Source organism: Mirounga angustirostris, unplaced genomic scaffold (genome assembly GCF_029215605.1).
Source record: "Mirounga angustirostris isolate CCGP_5_RB_7025 unplaced genomic scaffold, mMirAng1.0.hap1 SCAF_3, whole genome shotgun sequence".
NCBI lineage: Eukaryota > Metazoa > Chordata > Mammalia > Carnivora > Phocidae > Mirounga > Mirounga angustirostris.
Window position 1 is genome coordinate 27,396,716 of NW_026991711.1, and position 18,144 is coordinate 27,414,859.

Here is an 18,144-nt window from a genome sequence, read left to right on the forward strand (position 1 = left end):
ATATAAAAATAGACATAAGCAATAGCAGAATCAAAAATCTTAGAAGGGTGCCCCTCAATTGTCCAGAGGAGCTGTCCTCCAAGCAGAACTATTTTCTTATGAACTAGACAATCCTAAATTGAGTGAATGAACTGGGGAATCAATCAAGGCAGTGTGCTGTTTAGAAACAAAATAAGGACTAGGAATCTCCATTCCAGAATACATACTACCAATACACCTATGCATACATTCTCAGGTCATGATCTCAGGGTTGTAAGATGGAGCCCTACATCAGGCTCCAGGCTGAGCGTGAAGTCTGCTTAAGATTCTCTCTCTCCCTGTACTCCTCCCTTATCCCTTCCCTCTCTATTAAAAAAGAAGAAGAAGAAGAAGAAGAAGAAGAAGAAGAAGAAGAAGAAGAAGAAGAAGAAGAAGAAGAAGAAGGAGAAGAAGAAGAAGAAGAAGGAGGAGGAGGAGGAGGAAGAAGAAGAAGAAGAAGAAGAAGAAGAAGAAGAAGAAGAAGAAGAAGAAGAGTCAAATAACATGAGAGAAATGGAAGGTAGGCTCAATTCAGACATCCATCCTCATAACAACAGTTCCAGGAGAGGAAATGGAAAATGGAGGAAAGGAAATAGAGCAATAATTCAAACAGAGTGTTAGAAAGCTGAAGAAAGATTATTTAAACTAGATTCAGACTTTTTTTTGAGCATCTGGCCAAAATATGAGTTGTTGGAAAATAAAAGCAAAGGGTATCCAAATAAACTTATCTTCTTTTTTTTTTTTAAGATTTTATTTGTTTGAAAGAGAGAGAGACAGTGAAAGGGGGAACATAAGCAGGGGGAGTGGGACAGGGAGAAGCAGGCTTCCCACTGAGCAGGAAGCCCGATGCGGGGCTCAATCCCAGGACCCTGGGATCACGACCTGAGCTGAAGGCAGAGGCTTAACGACTGAGCCACCCAGGCGCCCCAAATTTATCTTCTTAAACATAAAACACACTTCAGTATTACAATAGAGTTACAAAGAATATCAATTTTAAAATTAGAGATTATTTAGAAAAGCACTACATATCAAAACCTGCTGAATAGGGCTAAAACAAAAAAGATTGACAAAAATTAGACATTCACTTCAAGGATCAAGGGAAAATAAAAAATAGGACTCAATTCATAAAGGGAATGAAATGATGAAGATAAAAAACAAATCAAATAAAGCTATAATAAGACCAATAATGGATAAATAAAAACAACAGCTTGTTCTTTGAAGAATTTAGTGCAACAGACCAAGTTTTTGCCTCATCAAAAAAGTTAGAAAACAGAAACAGCTTTCAGAATGGAAAAGCAACGTAACTACAGATATGGAAGAAACTTCATAAATTATAGGAGATTACTACCTGTAGCTGTCTATTGATAAATTCAAAAAACAAGAAGTTGAGTTGTGAGGAAAATATGAAATAAGTAGAATGACCCAATAAAAATGGAAAATCATTGACATTTAAAAGATTCTACTTTAAAATGCATCAAACCCCAACAGCTTTATTTGCAAGTCTTTCTAAATCATCAGAGTAGAGTTAAATTCTATGACATTAAAAGGTTTTTAGAAAATAGAAAAATACACAAGGCTTCTCAAAGTTGGCAACATCTTCATGGCAAAATGTAAATGGTTAGGATTTTAAAAAATTCCAGTGCAATCCCATTGATAAATACAGACATAAAAATATAAATAAAATTTAAAATACAGTCCAGCTGTGGGTTGGAATAATACTTGTAGCCAAGGAGAATATTTTCCCAGGAATGCAAGGACTGTTCATCTCTAGAGCATCTCTCACCAATATAAGTATATGAAGTTGTTTATAAGACTCGTATAGAAGCTAAAGGCTTTATTCAGATGATGTATCTCCCAGTACCTGAAGAAAATGTAACTCCCTGAGCCAAAGCAGGACTGCACGTTTTTTTTTTAATTTTTTATTGTTATGTTAATCACCATACATTACATTATTAGTTTTTGATGTAGTGTTCCATGATTCATTGTTTCTGCATAACAGTTTTATAAGGCAGGGAGAAGAGCCCCCCCACACCCACACCCCTGCACATCCCTATGGGCTAGTCCAGGATGCACTTTTCCTAATCTCTGCCTGCCACTGAATTTATGGTTGGGACAACTGGAGATTGCTCGTGCCTCTTGCTTGGGATCACTGGTAAAATCCCACTCCAACAACTATCAGAACAATTCTTTTAAGATCTGATTTCCCAAATCTTATAATTTGTCAAGGTTCGAGGGAGATAGGGAGTAAAAAACAAACAAAAAAAACCCAAAAATGAATGGCAGATGCAGAGTGGGGAGGAGAGAAAAGAAATGAGGGGGGAAAAAAGCAATGAGTCAAAAGTTGAAGCAAGAGACATTTGGTTTTTTTTTTTTAATCCTTTAAATACTAAAATGATATGAATAGATTTTAAAATATAATCTAGAAGATCATCTAGACAAATGCTGAAAACACATCACATACATAAAATTTAACAACAATTCATTACTTTTTGAAATGTATCTACCAGAAAACTATAGCATTTACCACATATCACACTTCATAGATAAACATTTTTTAAATACAATCCCATTAAAGGCACTAATAAGATTAGGAAGTCCACTATTGTGGACATCTTCTGTTTGTCTGCTTAGCACTATTCCTTTGCTCTAGGGAAAATAACCCCCTTCCATGGGGAGCTGCTCCCCGCAGCAAGACAACTCTATGGTAGGGATAAAGGGCCACCACTCTCAGTTCATTGTTAGGGTTAAAATCTGAGCTGAGCCAAGCCAATCGTCATTCTTTCCTAGATTTTATTTTTGTTTTTGTTTCCCCTAATTAAGTGGAACAAAGGAATTGAATTCCAACTAGTGGCAGACTTTCTGAGACATGAAACATGAAACTCTCTGTATCCGGGGTCCCTCTCAATAAGGGGGCAATCAATAGGTATAGAAAATGAGGCCCAAATGGAGAGAAAATTAAAAATGAGCTAGCGAGAGCCTGCGTCCTGGCTGTGCTTGTTTCTGGCTTAGAGTGTCCTTCAGGCCAAACTGCCTTGACTTCAGGCCAGCTGCAAATTGTGTGAATCTCCTAATAATTTCCTCTTTTATACCTAAATTTATTCAAATTAAATGTATGTTTTTTGCAACCAAAAAGATCTTGACTGAAATATCATCACTACTACTCAACATTGTTCTCAGGATCCAAAAAGTGCAGTAAAAGACAGAAAATGAATAGAAGAAATAAAGAGTGAAAATAAAGATGTGATTATGTGAAGATGGTGTTTATATCCATCTAAAATAAAGAGAGATTCAATTTAGAAATATTTTTAAAATATGAGCAAATGGTAATGTTGCTTAAGGTAAAAAAATAAAAATAAAAAATAACTTTTCCTGGATTATCAACAAGAAATTAGAAAACATAATAAAAAAGATCCAAATGCAGCAAAACTCCCATGTTCCTAGATAGGAAGACAAATAATAAGATGTTTATTCTTTAAAAATAAATCTTCCCGGGGCGCCTGGGTGGCTCAGTCAGTTAAGCGTCTGCCTTCGGCTCAGGTCATGATCCCAGGGTGCTGGGATCGAGCCCCGCATCGGGTTCCCTGCTCGGCGGGAAGCCTGCTTCTCCCTCTCCCACGCCCCCGGCTTATGTTCCCTCTCTTGCTGTCAATCTCTCTGTCAAATTAAAAAAATAAATAAAAAAAAAAAATAAAAAATAAAAAATAAAAATAAATCTTCCCAATGATAACACCCTAAAATGTTAGTATTTTTCACCTCTGGGCAAGGACAGTTGGAGAGAGATGGAAGGAAAGGGGAAGGTGAAATCTTTCATTCTTTAGCTGGTTTGTTTTTGTATAATTTGAATTATTACAACTATGCATTCATGCATAACTAATGTAATTCAAGAAAGCAATGGCACAAAAAATATTTTTCACCCCTAATGTTACAAATCATGTAATTATTTTACAAAATGAGGGGTCAGAAGTGGGAGGATGATCTGCCATGATTCCTTGAAGAATATTAATCAGTTTTTATAATAAAATTTGCTGTGTGCCTCCCTGCTTCCCCAAACTGGAGGTCAACCAGACAGTAAGTTCCTTGAGAGCAAAAACATCTTTCATCTTTCTACTGTGGTGCTTACCACAGTGGTGGTATTTGGTGGCGTTTGATTAAGTGCTATTGTGTTTGTTAAGTGAATACATGGTCGAAGAGAATGTCGCTATTCTGGGATAATACACTCACATCATAAGGCCATCTGCCTTTATAAGATAAAGAATCCCCTAGAGGTGCATGGAAAACTCTAAGTGAAAATGTAAAGTCTTTAAAGTTTCCTCTTATAGCTTCTCAGATGACCTTTTCCAACATGTAAAGAAATACAGTGATGGAGAGAAAGAGAATGATTTGGACACATGCTACAATTGATTTGAGAGCATAGGGATACATTCAATGTTCCAAGAATGAGAAGGACACCCAAAATTATATATATATATATATATGTATTTTTAAAGTCTGGTGAATTATTGATTATTAAAAGAAAAAGTTCTTCCCACATTAAGCAGATTCTCGCAATGTTCCTAGGCAAAGAATGTATCCCTGGGTAATAAGACATGCCAGGCTAGGTTAATTCTAGATGTACTGCATGTCATGGCAGTAAATGCAGTACATGGCTCAGATGTAGAATATAAATATTTCACCAGTTTCTTACCATTGAATTAAATAACAGCATTAACTTTTCCACAATAATGCATATTTGTAACTGTTGAAAGTGTCAAGAATAGTCCATTCTTTTTTCTTTATTTATCTAAATCTGAGGCTCAACTTTCATGAACATTTGCAACAATCGTTTTCTAGCAAATATATTTTTAAATCACAAGAAATGCTTTATGCTTAAACTGAAAATTATTTATAAATATTATTTCCTCTCCTAGATACATTCATTCTTTTGTAAAAGAGACAATAGTGAAAGAAGAAAATATTCCAAGATTTGCTGGAAGCAGAGAGCCTGATCTCTTTGAGATGAATGAACTATCTCTAAAATCGATACTGTAAATGACATCTTCCCCTTTCTTCCCCTTTCCAACAGAAAGATTCTACTCTGAAATACTAAGTTGGGTCTTGGTAGTTCTGATGCTGGTGATTCACATACAGCCAAAGGCTGGTCCTATAGCCAGAGTTGAGCTTATCCAAAAACAGTGCTTTGAATTTCAGAAAAGAGAAAGAAAGAGACTCTGTATCAAGACTCCATTACTTAGATGATTAAAGGGAACATTTCTATGAGTACTGATATAAATGTAGTTTTATAATGAACTGTTTTCTTCCAGTAGGTTTGGCTTCTTAATTACGATGAGCTGAAAGATATCAATAATAGTAATAACTAATAATAATAAAGTAATAGTAATAAATGCTAGCATTTTTTAAAACACTTGGCACCATGTACTATTTTAAGTACTCTACATGTGATATTTAGTTTCCGCTATTACCATATACAATAGTTGCTATATTATCTCCATTTTGTAGATGAGAAATCTGATTAGTTTAAGCTGATCAGTTTTTCCAAGTTGTATCAGTCAGGAGCTGGCATAACTGAGTTTGAAACTGAAGCCTGACAAACCCGGGAGTTCATGTTTTTCTTTTCCTGTTTTTTCCATTACCCTCATAGACCCACCATTTTCACCTATGCAGCATTTTTTTCCTTATCCTTTCTTGGACTACATTTTTTTTCCTGGGGTTACATTAAGAGAATTTCAGCATGGAGACCGTAATAATCCTGGATTTACTATTTCATGGATGTTGTAATTACTTTCACTTTTTAACAATTAAAACCTTTCAAAATCAAATTTTCCTTTGAGGTTCACACCACCTCAGAGATTTGGCGTCTTCCTCATCATTTTCTTCCCTGCCATAATTTGGAGAGACTCCTAAGTCATGTAGAGGACTCTTCTGAGACCGAATAGCTTTACAGTTTATTGGGCCCTCAACTGGATGACTTGATTTTCACTTGACTTCTGCAACCACCACCTTCATCAACCGGCAAGTGCTTTCCACCTCAACAAACAGAAACCCCAATATCCTTTTTCTCCTCCAACAATAATTTTCTGTTGTGCTAAGATTTTTTAACCCTCTTAGCTTGCCAAATATATCTCCTGATACATCCCCCCTCCCTGTTTTTTAACTCAATTTACATCCTATTCTTGATGATCTGTTACCCTGCTCTTCTTCCAAAATGTCCCCTGCAAAACACCTGCACCTAGGATGCTAGGCACAGCTCAAAATAAAAAAAAAACAGACATACCCACACAACTATGTAGATCATTAGATTGTTCCAACAAAACTTTATATTATGCATTTTCATCTGTGCTTCCAAAACTATGTAGCCATCCAATCGTATATTCTGAATAAGCTCCCTCTCCCAGCCCTTTCAGTGGCCATTCCAAGCTTTCACACTTACCCTCGTGCTCTCCGTCCCCACACGCTCTGACCTCACAGCAGATGACTTCACTTTCATCATCACACAAAGGGCAGAGGTGATTATAAGCCCATTCCTGCATTCTTGCTTCCTTACCTTGTTCACCCTGTCACCGAGGAAACAGTGTCCAGGCTATTCAAGCATCTGTACCTGAAATCTCTCCCCTCCAGAATCTTTATCAATGGGCTGACCCAACATTTCTGTGCACCTGATCTCACTTTCCAGTGGCTCTTCTATGTTAGCATATAAATATCCTCGAGTCAATCTCATTAAATTAAAACAAAAAACAAACCAAAAAAAACCACCTTCATGGCTTCACACACTTTCCTAGATTTTTGCCTCAAAACTTCCTTTCCTTTCATTACCAAATATTTTACAAAGCATCTCCCCTCATTGTCCCTACCTCAACTCCCTAAAATCCAGCATCTGACCCCACTTCTTAACAATGACCTTCCAGTGACTAAATCTGATTCCTCCTCATCCCTGACCTTCCCTGCTGCCCCTGAACTTGGTTAGGTTCCCTACCTCATTATGTGTGATTGCATTTAATACCTCCCTCAGAGTTACCTTTTCATATGCTTATCTTACTCTCCTCCTTGAATATAAAACACCATCAGTATCTGCTGATATTTCCTTCCAAATACTATCTCAGTCCATTGTCTCATTTTCAGCCCAGGACAATTCAGGCCTTCAGAATTCCTTATCAAAAAAAAAAAAAAAAAAGTACATTACAATAGATTATCCTCTACCTTTAGCACTTCCAGAATAAACTACACACCAAGTAAACCAATCACACTGAATGATTGAACATACGCATTTTTATTTACTCCATGTTCCCCAATTTTCTCAGGACAGCAATGAAAATAACGGAAAGGTGAACTAAGACAAGATCTAGGTGGGTATGTCCCCGAAACTAGGGCAAAGATTGGAAAAAGGGATACAGAGACATCCCAGGGAAGGCAATATGAAACTTACAGTCCAGGCAGTCAGGGTACCATCAGGCTCTCAGCCTCCTTCTTACGGGAGCCAAGACATTCTGTCCGCACAAGGTACCACACGAAGAAGAAGGTACCATCATCCAAAGTTTTCCAGATCTATCAGAGACTTAAAAGAATGACTTTTAGGGCGCCTGGGTGGCTCAGTTGGTTAAGCGACTGCCTTCGGCTCAGGTCATTATCCTGGAGTCCCTGGATCAAGTCCCACATCGGGATCCCTGCTTGGCAGGGAGTCTGCTTCTCCCTCTGACCCTCCCGACCCTCCCCCCCCATGCTCTCTCTCTCTCAGTCTCTCTCTCTCAAATAAATAAATAAAATCTTAAAAAAAAAAATGACTTTTAAAAATCCCTGAAATAAAAACAAGAAAGTTCTAAAAAGTATTTTTCTGCTTTTTTTTTTTTGTTCTTTTTCTTCAAAAAAAAAATTTAAAAAGTAACCACACTATACTGTTGCTTTGATGAATTATGAGTTTAGCGAGCATATGACGACTGAATTTGTTTGTGGTGAACAATATGCTCATCACCCCATCAGTAAAGCTCTATCCAGTCTTATGAGGCCACTTCCTTCAGATCTTCATTTTTGTGCTTGAAATTAGGACATAAAGACAATGTTATAGCAGTTATAATATCCTTGTACAACACATTTTTTCTTAATTACTTTGTTTGTTTATTATAGTTCTATCCCTAAGCAGATATGTGATCTTGGGCAAGTCACTTGGAGAAAAGGGATGCGTGGAGAGTATTGGACTGTTCCACCACGAAAGCACAGTAATCCTTTGCATGCATCTCTTTTTTTGCAGCATTCAGGGTTGATGAGCTCTGTCGGGAGACTGTAACTTTAGAGGGAAACTGGCTACACAGCAAGACAGCAGTTGCCAGCCCCCCTAGTACTCTCCCTGGGCAGATGATCACTCCCTGTTTAAAACCCTGAATATTTACATCACTGATAAGTGCCTGCGGAAGTGACATTTTTGCTAGTGACCAAATGCCAAAATTACCAAATCATAGAGCTAGAAGAGACCCTAAGGTATTATCTAGTCCAGTTAGGGTCCTCAGACCCCAGTGATAGGGGTGCATCCCTGAGCCAATTTCAGTATTCCAAATGTCCCATGATAATTCTTCTACATTTGAGGACAATCTTGTAAAGTTAATCAAGCTAAATTCATGAGTTTAGATACAGAAGAGATGGTCCCATAGATTGCTTTTTAAATAAGCTATTATAGTGTAAGAGACTAGATGTAATAAATGCCCTGAATTATAAAGAGCTATTATTCTGATGATTTTTATTCTGGATTTCAAAAATTGTTCTAATGTTCTGTATTTGGAACCAGAGATTATTTTAAAATGATTGACAAGTAATATGGTAAGATTTTTTCTTAGGAAGAAAAAAAAAGAACCTTAATCGTGGCAAAGGAAATCATGTTGCTGTTGGAACAACCATTTGAATATGAGAAGGAAACTCTTGATGGTATAACAAGAATGTTCAACTGCAGGTGCAGGGAATAGGAAGTTATTCTCACAAGCAGAACTTTCACAGTGCAGAAGTACAAGATAGAAGGATAAACTCAGCTTTGGCCCTCGTACTGAGATGGCTGGAATGATGTTCCACTCACTGTGGGGACCACCTTCACTGCCTGACACTCTCATGACAAAATCACAGCTGGCCGGGACCCTAGGGACCTGGAGCCCAGGCTCTGACCCCGTGTAAGAATGTCTTTCCTCACGTCCCTGACAGATGGCCTGCCTAGTTCCAGCAGAAATTCAGAACCTCAGAAAATAGCCCTGCTCACTTCTGGACATTTCGAGAGATCAAAAGCTGTCACTGAACTTTGTATCAAAATTTCTATCTTTGGACCTTTACGTGTTGGTCTTGGTGTTGTCAGACACACCAGAGACCTGACAAATCTATTCATTTGATAGGATAACTTTTTGTGACATCTATTATCAAGGTTTCCCTTCTTGGGACTAAACATTCCCAATTTTTGCAATGATTTCATATTTGGCATAATTTCCAGAATCTTCACGATCTGTATTTTCTTTTGCTAAACAAGTTTGCCTTTCCAAAACTTGCCATAAAACGTAGCATCATATAGCTATGGTACTCAGAAGTAGTTTGACTAGTAAAAATGTGATGAAACTATTCATTCCTATAGTGAACTATTAATTTTAAACTATGTAGCTGTATTAATCAGCCTAAAAATAGAACAGATGGACCTTTCCTGTTTTTAGTCATTGTTAGTTCCCATTAACTTATGAAAAAAAAATCTTTTATACAGAAAATGATTCCAAGTAAAACTGATTTTTAAAACACATGGTTTCCCTGTAAACTCTCATACATTCCACTCATACTTGCAATATAAATAATAAAATAGTTTGGTTTAAATTTAAATAGCAAGTCTACATGAGTACATGAAAAAAAGTACAAATTTTTATTGAGGTAGATTAACAAAGCAAACATAAAAATGTCTTTCTGGTTAGAAATGCTAAGTATTGTAAATAACATTACATTTCCTAAAAATATTTATTAGATGAATATATCTCATATAATATTACCTATGGAACTTTTGAAGGATCTTAACAAAGTGTTTCTAAAGGTCATTGAAAAACATGTGGGTAGAAACAGACAAGCACTTAAAAAATGGTGAGAGTTCATATCACTAATTATTAAGACACACTGAGACTTCAAAGTAAACAATGGGATCTGCGTCTAGAGTATGCAGAAATCAGAATTTGTTGCCCTGAAGCAGACTATGTATTGTATTAGAAAAAAATATTATATATATGGCTTTTCATCACAAATCAGTAGAAACATAGAATATTAATACAGAAAATTTTGACCTCTTCTTCATTTCTGGTGGAATTATAAAATTGGCACAATCTTTCTAGAGAGAATTTTGGCAATACTTACCAAATCTTTTAAAAGATTCTACATTTTTTATGCAGCACATTCCTGCCTAGAACCCCTAAGAAAATAATCAGGTATTTGGACCAAGGACAGTACAGAATAAGTTACTTATATAGGGGGGGAAAGGGAAAAAATGTATAAATTCTAATAATAGTGGAAAGAATAAAAGTTATGGACCATATATTGACAAGCGAACACTGGTTTCTACAAGAGGCAACCTCCAGACACAATGCTTCAAATATAAACAAATTTATTTTGTTTCAGTACAAACCGAGTGTTTTTGATCAGTGATGGCTCTTCTCTCATTTGTGATCCAAGTATCCGTGCTCCTTCCAGCTTGTGACTCTGCCATTTTTAATCCAGGGTTTCCAAAGAAGCTAGTCTCTGTCTAGCAAAAGGCCAAAAAAGCCTTGGGAGTAACATCTGTATGAGATGTCCCATGTCAGTCCTTCTGTGCACGTTCCCTGTGCAGGAGCTCATTCAGATAGCCGCCTGTGATTGCCAGGGAGTCTGGGAAGGAGAGCTGAGCTACACGCACCAGATGAAAGGCAACTGTTGGCGAACAACCGAGCTGCAGCAACACAGCCTCCCTTTGGAACTCCAAATTGTACCTTTCTTTCCACACAGAGCATGCCCACCCTCTCCGCCAGGGAAACACCCAAAGTGCCCCCCTCAAAGTCTAGGATCCCTAAACGAGTGGCAGTTCTCTCCGTCAGATCTGGAATGAGGTTCCTTGTGGGTCTAGTGACCTATCTACTGAAAGGACCATTTATTTCTTGCTTCACAGATAGATAACTCTGGGGGCGGGGATGGGGGAGAAAAGAAAAGAAACACCATTTGGAAAAACTTAAGAGAGAAACAGAGCAATTGCTAGTCTTTGGCAATTGTGAAATCTTCCTGAACAGACATTTGGGAGACCCAAAGATTATTTTCAGGCTTAAGCAGTGGAAGATTGTTTTTATTTTGCCTAGGTTCATACCTTTCCATCAAGTGCCAGTGAGGTTTCTGTTCTTTTGCTTTCTAGTCAGTTCTATGTACTAATTACTGCATACAGAGTTCTTTTCTAGATGCTGTACTTCTGTCTTAATTTAACTATGGCTTCCTTGAAACCACTTGAAAAAAATGATGTGGGTCAGAAGATATCATCCTTAATCTACTCTTTGCCATAGAACTAATTTGATTTCATTCCAGGGACAGATCTGTTCAGCCTATGGTTCCCAGCCATTCCCAGCCTTCCTTTACCATTTAGGATGCAGAAGTACTCACTTTCCAAGCATATAAACCTTTCATATCTGGACTCTCTCTGTTCTCGCCATCTCTGCTTGTACCCCAGCCTAAACTTATTTCTATTACAATAATTTTTAGTGCTTTTTAAAAAAAAATAATCAGCTTTATTGAGGTAAAACTGACATATAAAATTGTTAAGCTATTTAAAGTGGACATCGTAGTGATTTGATATACGTACACATTGTGAACAGATCCTCCCAGTCTTTTTAATTAACACATCTATCACACATATGTTTTTGTGTTTTGTTTTATTTTGTTTTGTTTGGTGAGAAGATTTAAGTTCTACTCTCAGCAGATTTCAGTTCTACAATACAGTGTTAACTGTAGTCACGGTATTTTACATTGAATCCTCAAAACTTATTCATTCAGAGAATTTTAAACTGTATTTTTCTTGTGCTTTTTTTCATCTCCAGCCTCTTGTCCTTAATTAATTCAATTCCATTCTTTGTAGTTCAGTGTTATGAGGTTACTGCTCTAAATTTTATCTCTGTAGAGCTGAATCTATGGGACACATTTTTATATGTAGCATATTATCATGTTTGTTGTTTTCCGGATTTTTTTTTGTCTTTTAGAGCCAAGAGGAAATAGAAAATAGAAAACATTTCAATATGTCCAAATGGTTAGATATTTTTGTTTGTTTCTAATTTCACTTGTATTTTATTATATTATACTCAATTTATTTGATTTTCATTATTTCATATTTTAAATATACTTATGCTTTTATTTTGGCCTAGTATAAGTTCATTACTTTTGCAAATGTTGTAAGAGCACTTTGCAAAGAAGATGCATTCCCTGTTGGATATAATGCTTACTACCAGTCTTTATATAAAGATGTTTCATTCACAAGTTCTTTTTCCTTTGAATTAATATTTCAGTTATTGGGCTTTGTATCCAAGTAATTTTTTCAGAAAGATCTAAAAATATACTATAATCACAAGTTGTTGCATAATTATGTTTCTATTTCCTTTATATGTGCATGATTTGTACCTAGTTAAAGAATTCTTAATTAGGACCCTGTAGGGTCTTCTTACTTATGTTTAAAGAAATTTGCCATCTGAGTCATTTCTGGAGAGATATGCATTAGTTCTTGACATCGATTTCATTTAGGCTCAGGTTGTCACTGTTTCTGAAAGATATTCCATGGTTTGATAATGTGGCTATTCCTTAGTTTATTATAGTTAAGGTTAATTTTCATTGTTTTTGATCATTTTGGTAATTTCAGGCAGAAACTTACATAAAAACAGCTTCTTTCTCTTACCAGAACTACATGGTGTGCTGAGCCTTTGCCTGTTTAAAAATATCTTCTTTGTTGCTTTCGGACATGGACTATTATTTAGATCAACACATATTCTTGAATCACAGTTAAGTTTTATTTTATCCTTTGAATTTCTCATTGCCCTCTGGTACCTGATTCTGCAATATCTGAAGAGAGCCTATTTTTGCTTTCTTTATTAGTAACCTGTTATTTATTGTGCTCAATTACTTGAAGTTCAAAACTTACTCCAGGATGTTGCAGGGAAGTATATAAGCTCCAGTCATCATATTGCTGCGTGGTTTCATAAAATGAGAACACTAACCAACACTTTTGTCATCTCAGTGAAGCATTTTGATATAGTCTCTGCCCCTCCCCACTCCCCCTCATGAAAAGAAGGCTACAAAACCTGATGGGAGCTTAGCTAGCATCCTTTGTTTCCCCTACGGGGTGGTAATATACAGAAGATCATTGCTCACATTTGGCCATGTACTCGCTGCTTTTCCTCTCTTGTAGGTACCTGCTCATAAAAGTAAAATTTGTTCTTTCTTTTTCCATGTTTGGTAACCTGCCCCTTTGCGGAAAGGTCTGCTGTCTCCCGCTATCTATCTATAACTGACAGGTAAATTCATTTTTTTTTTAAGATTTTATTTATTTATTTGAGACAGAGAGAATGAGAGACAGCATGAGAGGGAGGAGGGTCAGAGGGAGAAGCAGACTCCCCGCCGAGCAGGGAGACCGATGCGGGACTCGATCCCGGGACTCCAGGATCATGACCTGAGCCGAAGGCAGTCGCTTAACCAACTGAGCCACCCAGGCGCCCAGGTAAATTCATTTTAAGAAGTTAAAAAAAACACCCAGTATCCTCCAAATAAGACATAACTTGATGCTACATTTGACTGTCCAACTGGTTCTTGCATCTATTTCAATTAACAAGAAATCAAGGGTAGGCAGAGAGATAACTGATAAGCTTCTACAAACCCCCCACAAAGATAAATCTTTGTTTTATCTATTTTTATTAATTTTCTTTTCTGGGTTCCTGGTGAACTCTTTTGTTCTGCAGATATGAACTTTAACTTATTTTTTTTTTAATTTTTTTGAGAGAAGAGAAGGTGCTGGAAATATGGGTAATTCCAGATGGAGAATTACATGTCTTCGTGGCCTCGTTTCTCTTTTGTTTTCATGTGTGCATTTGCTTGTTCAACTTGTGAAGTACTATGCCAGCTTCTAGGCTCTGCTTCACTCTGCATCGCCATTTTTTCTGGTGTAGGAATAGCATTGTCTCCTCTCAGATGGAATTTACCTTGTGAAAGGAGTTCACAGGAGCGACACTCTTGACTGCTTCTCTCTGACAGCTAGGCCATCTCTTGTGATAGCTTCTGCCACCAAAGCTCAGCCTGAGTTACGGGGCTGCCACTTGCCACACTGATAAACCAGCCCTCCTGAGGGATGAGCACCACTGCTGAGATGGCTCCAGCTGTTAGTGTCACCTGAGTGATGGCATCTAATTAGCATATTGGCTTCAAGTGCCTTTCCCTAGCCTGATCTTACAGACTCTGTCTGGCTAAAATTGTCAAAATGACTGTCAGTTTGGTGACTTTTATGATTTTAATCATAAATGCAAATTGTCCTTTGTTCTGTATTTCAGAGAGGAGCTGATAAACCACACATGTCCTCATGTTCCCACCTTTTGTCATAATTCTTGAATTACAAATGTTAAAAGTAGTAAATACCGGGCGCCTGGGTGGCTCAGTTGGTTGAGCGACTGCCTTTGGCTCAGGTCATGATCCTGGAGTCCGGGGATCGAGTCCCGCATCGGGCTCCCTGCTCGGCAGGGAGTCTGCTTCGTCCTCTGACCCTATCCCCTCTCATGTGCTCTCTCTCTCTCATTCTCTCTCTCTCAAATAAATAAAATCTTAAAAAAAAAAAAAGTAGTAAATACCTAGATCTCTAAAACTTTAGAAAAGGAAAAAAGTAGATAGAAAAAAGCAAGTTTTTGTTTTGTTTTGTTTTGTTTCTATAGCAAGCACACACTCAGGGTTTCTCTGCCCATATTCAAATATGGAGGAATGATTATAAAGCTACAGGAATGAAACTGTGCTTTCCCACCCACTGTACAACTGAACTATTTGTGTTTCTGTAATACAGGGCTCAGTTAATTAAATTACTCTATATATCAAATCCTTGGGAGGGAGGGAAGAAAGAGCAAATAGATTGCTTTATTATGAGTATTATATTTGTCTTATTTCCTTTCACAAAGAGAAGGGACATAAGATCACTTAGGCCTCATCCTGACTTTCAAAAAGATATGGCAAACTCCTATGAATTTCTAATACTATTTTTATATTATCCTTGTGTCAAATTTAATGTAAACTAACATTTATTTTACTAATTTTGCTAATAATTCTCTGCACTTAAACAGCACCCACATTGGCAATCACTATTCTGAGTACAAAATGTCATACTAAGAGAGCCCATTGGTTCTCAAGACCAGAGATGCAATGAGTTATTAATTCAAAGATATTGGATACGATCTAGATGGAATAGGTAATGCCAAAACCACTGAGGGTATCTGAAATAGGCTTTTGATTAATGATATGTGTTAACCAGTCCTAGGTATTCACAAATGGAATGTAAAAGCACGGCAAAATAGGAATAAAAGCTAACCAGATGTCACTCTTTCCAGCAACCCACTAATACATGCCTAGCATGCATTTTCCATATCTATAGATGAAAGTAAATTAGCTATAATAAGCTGCTAACTGGGCATTATCTGAGGGTTGGAAGTAGTCCTACCATTTGGAAATGCTAAGATATTTAAATGAATAATACTAAATCTACTATAGCAACTCTGAGTCCAAAAGCAATTTGTATTTTGTTGTTGTACATGTTGATGTAAAAGAAAGAACATAATGAGCTGGTTTTTCCCCCAAAGGAACTTGACCTCCTTAGTGGAGAGAAAAAAAAGTAGAAGAAGAAAGATAAAATAAAAAACAGCTGTTTGGCCTAGAGGAAGAAAAGGATTCCCCAGTGACAAATTTATAATCAAGAGAAAATCGAGTCCAAAGAAATGAAATAAAGACAGCCAATGGGATTGTCTCTAAATTTATATAAAATCGTTTGAGTATCAAAGGACAGGAAAGAGAAATGTCTCCAAAGAACCAAATATTACAGTAACTCTCCAAAAGGAACAAAGAAGAGAGAAGAAACAAAATGTAGTACTTGTATATATTATGCATTTCTGAACTTGCTTTAAAACAGCCACAAAGTTCCCATATATCTTTAGTATATATTTAACATAGTTACAGCAAGGAAAGTTCTCATATATCTTTAGCATATATTTAACATAGTTACAGCAAGGATGGATGGATGGGCCCAGACTCTAACCACACCACAACCTGCATCTCAGACACAGAGACATCACATATGTCCTGTAATAAAAAATAAACAACATTTCTGAGACAATAAGTAAATGGAATAAAAAACATGGATGAAAATTACAAAGCCTGTTCCTTCAGCAATTTAATTAAAACCAAAGCATTCAGAGGAATTAGAATCAGAAGTGGTAGTGAGGGACGCCTGGGTGGCTCAGTCGGTTAAGCGTCTGCCTTCAGCTCAGGTCATGATCCCAGGGTCCTGGAATCGAGTCCCGCATTGGGCTCCCTGCTCCGCGGGGAGCCTGCTTCTCCCTCTGCCTCTGCCTCTCTCTCTCTCTCTCTATCTCTCATGAATAAATAAATAAAATCTTTAAAAAAAAAAAGAAGTGGTAGTGAAATCTGGGTGTACATTGATCAACTCAATCCATCCAGAACTTACAAACGGATTTTCTTTTTTTATATGAAAAAAAAAAAAAACCTATTATTGCATACAACAACACAGGTATTTTCTGTTTGCACTCTTTGCTCTCTTAGCAACAGCCTCGAATCCTAACACTGACCACTGCCTGTGTTGTGTTCTCACGCAGGTTATTGTAAATACCAGGTGCCTCACAACCTTGTAGATATTTAAAATAGAATTCAGGATTTGAAGAGGACTCAAAAGTCTCACAATATCATCCCAAAACCTTTGTTTAAGAAATGCGTTTTATGTTAGTTGGCTTTAGTGTGAAACCTCAAAAGATAGGGTTCATTTTTCAGTCAATTGATTCAGTTGAGTTCTGCCAGTGGAGGTGGAGAGTGTTAAGATCTGATGGTACCCTAAGGACTCCACCTGCAGTTATCACTTTGTGTGCCTGCCCTCCGTTCCTGTCATTAACTTTTCCCTTCACCTGCCACAACGTGAAATGGGTACGAACATTGTGTGTGCTTCCTTCTGAGTCAAGATGAAATTCTGCCACTGTGCTGTCAGAGGGGTAGCTTGCAGTCATATGTAAGTCAACAGATGAAAACTTTTGAGATGATTTTCTCTTATAAAATATGATTTTTTTCTTTTTTTCGTTAGAAAAGAACTCCAACTTGTTAAGATGAGATTTCCTTTAGTTCTCTCTTAATGCTTTTAATAGTATACCGATTGCTTGGTGTTCCCTAAAGATATACACACATATGCAATAAGAAGCCCATGTATAGGATTTTTTGAAATGACATAATAGCAAAAATGGGGGTGTAGGTAATTAATGATAACATTAAAAAATTACTTTCAAATATCCATGCTATTCCCAATGGCAATAAATGGTTTCTGTATGAATAATAACATGTACACAAAATGAATAATAACTGGGCCATGTTTTTAAGCATATGCTTATACCAAAAAGAAAGAGAATAATGATGATTGCATCTCAAATCAATAGAAGAAAAGAATTGCAGATGTTATGGCTCCTAACCACAGGAGGCAGGAGCCCTGAGCAAGGAAACTCTCTGGTGGCTGGAATTGCTGAACACACATCCTGAAACAAAGAGACGCTAAAGTTGGATGAGAATTCTGAAGTGCCAGGAGAGGCAAAGCAAGCCTCCGAATTGAAAACTCACAGAATTGTCTCCATTTGCTTTACCTGAAATTTAAATTAGGTATGATGGAATTGGGTGGTCTTTCTGACTAAACGGGGGGGGGGGGGCAGGGTGAGAATAGCAAATAATTTTTGGAGGCAACAAAAAGAAAATTGCTTTTCTGTCATAGGACTAATCATAATATTTGTGCATAAACGTGAAAAACCGGAGAAGAGAGCTTTCGAGAGGCTGTTACAGATGGTACATGTAGAAGAGGTTTTATCTGTATGAGAATCTCAAAGGCAACCTTGACCACACTCA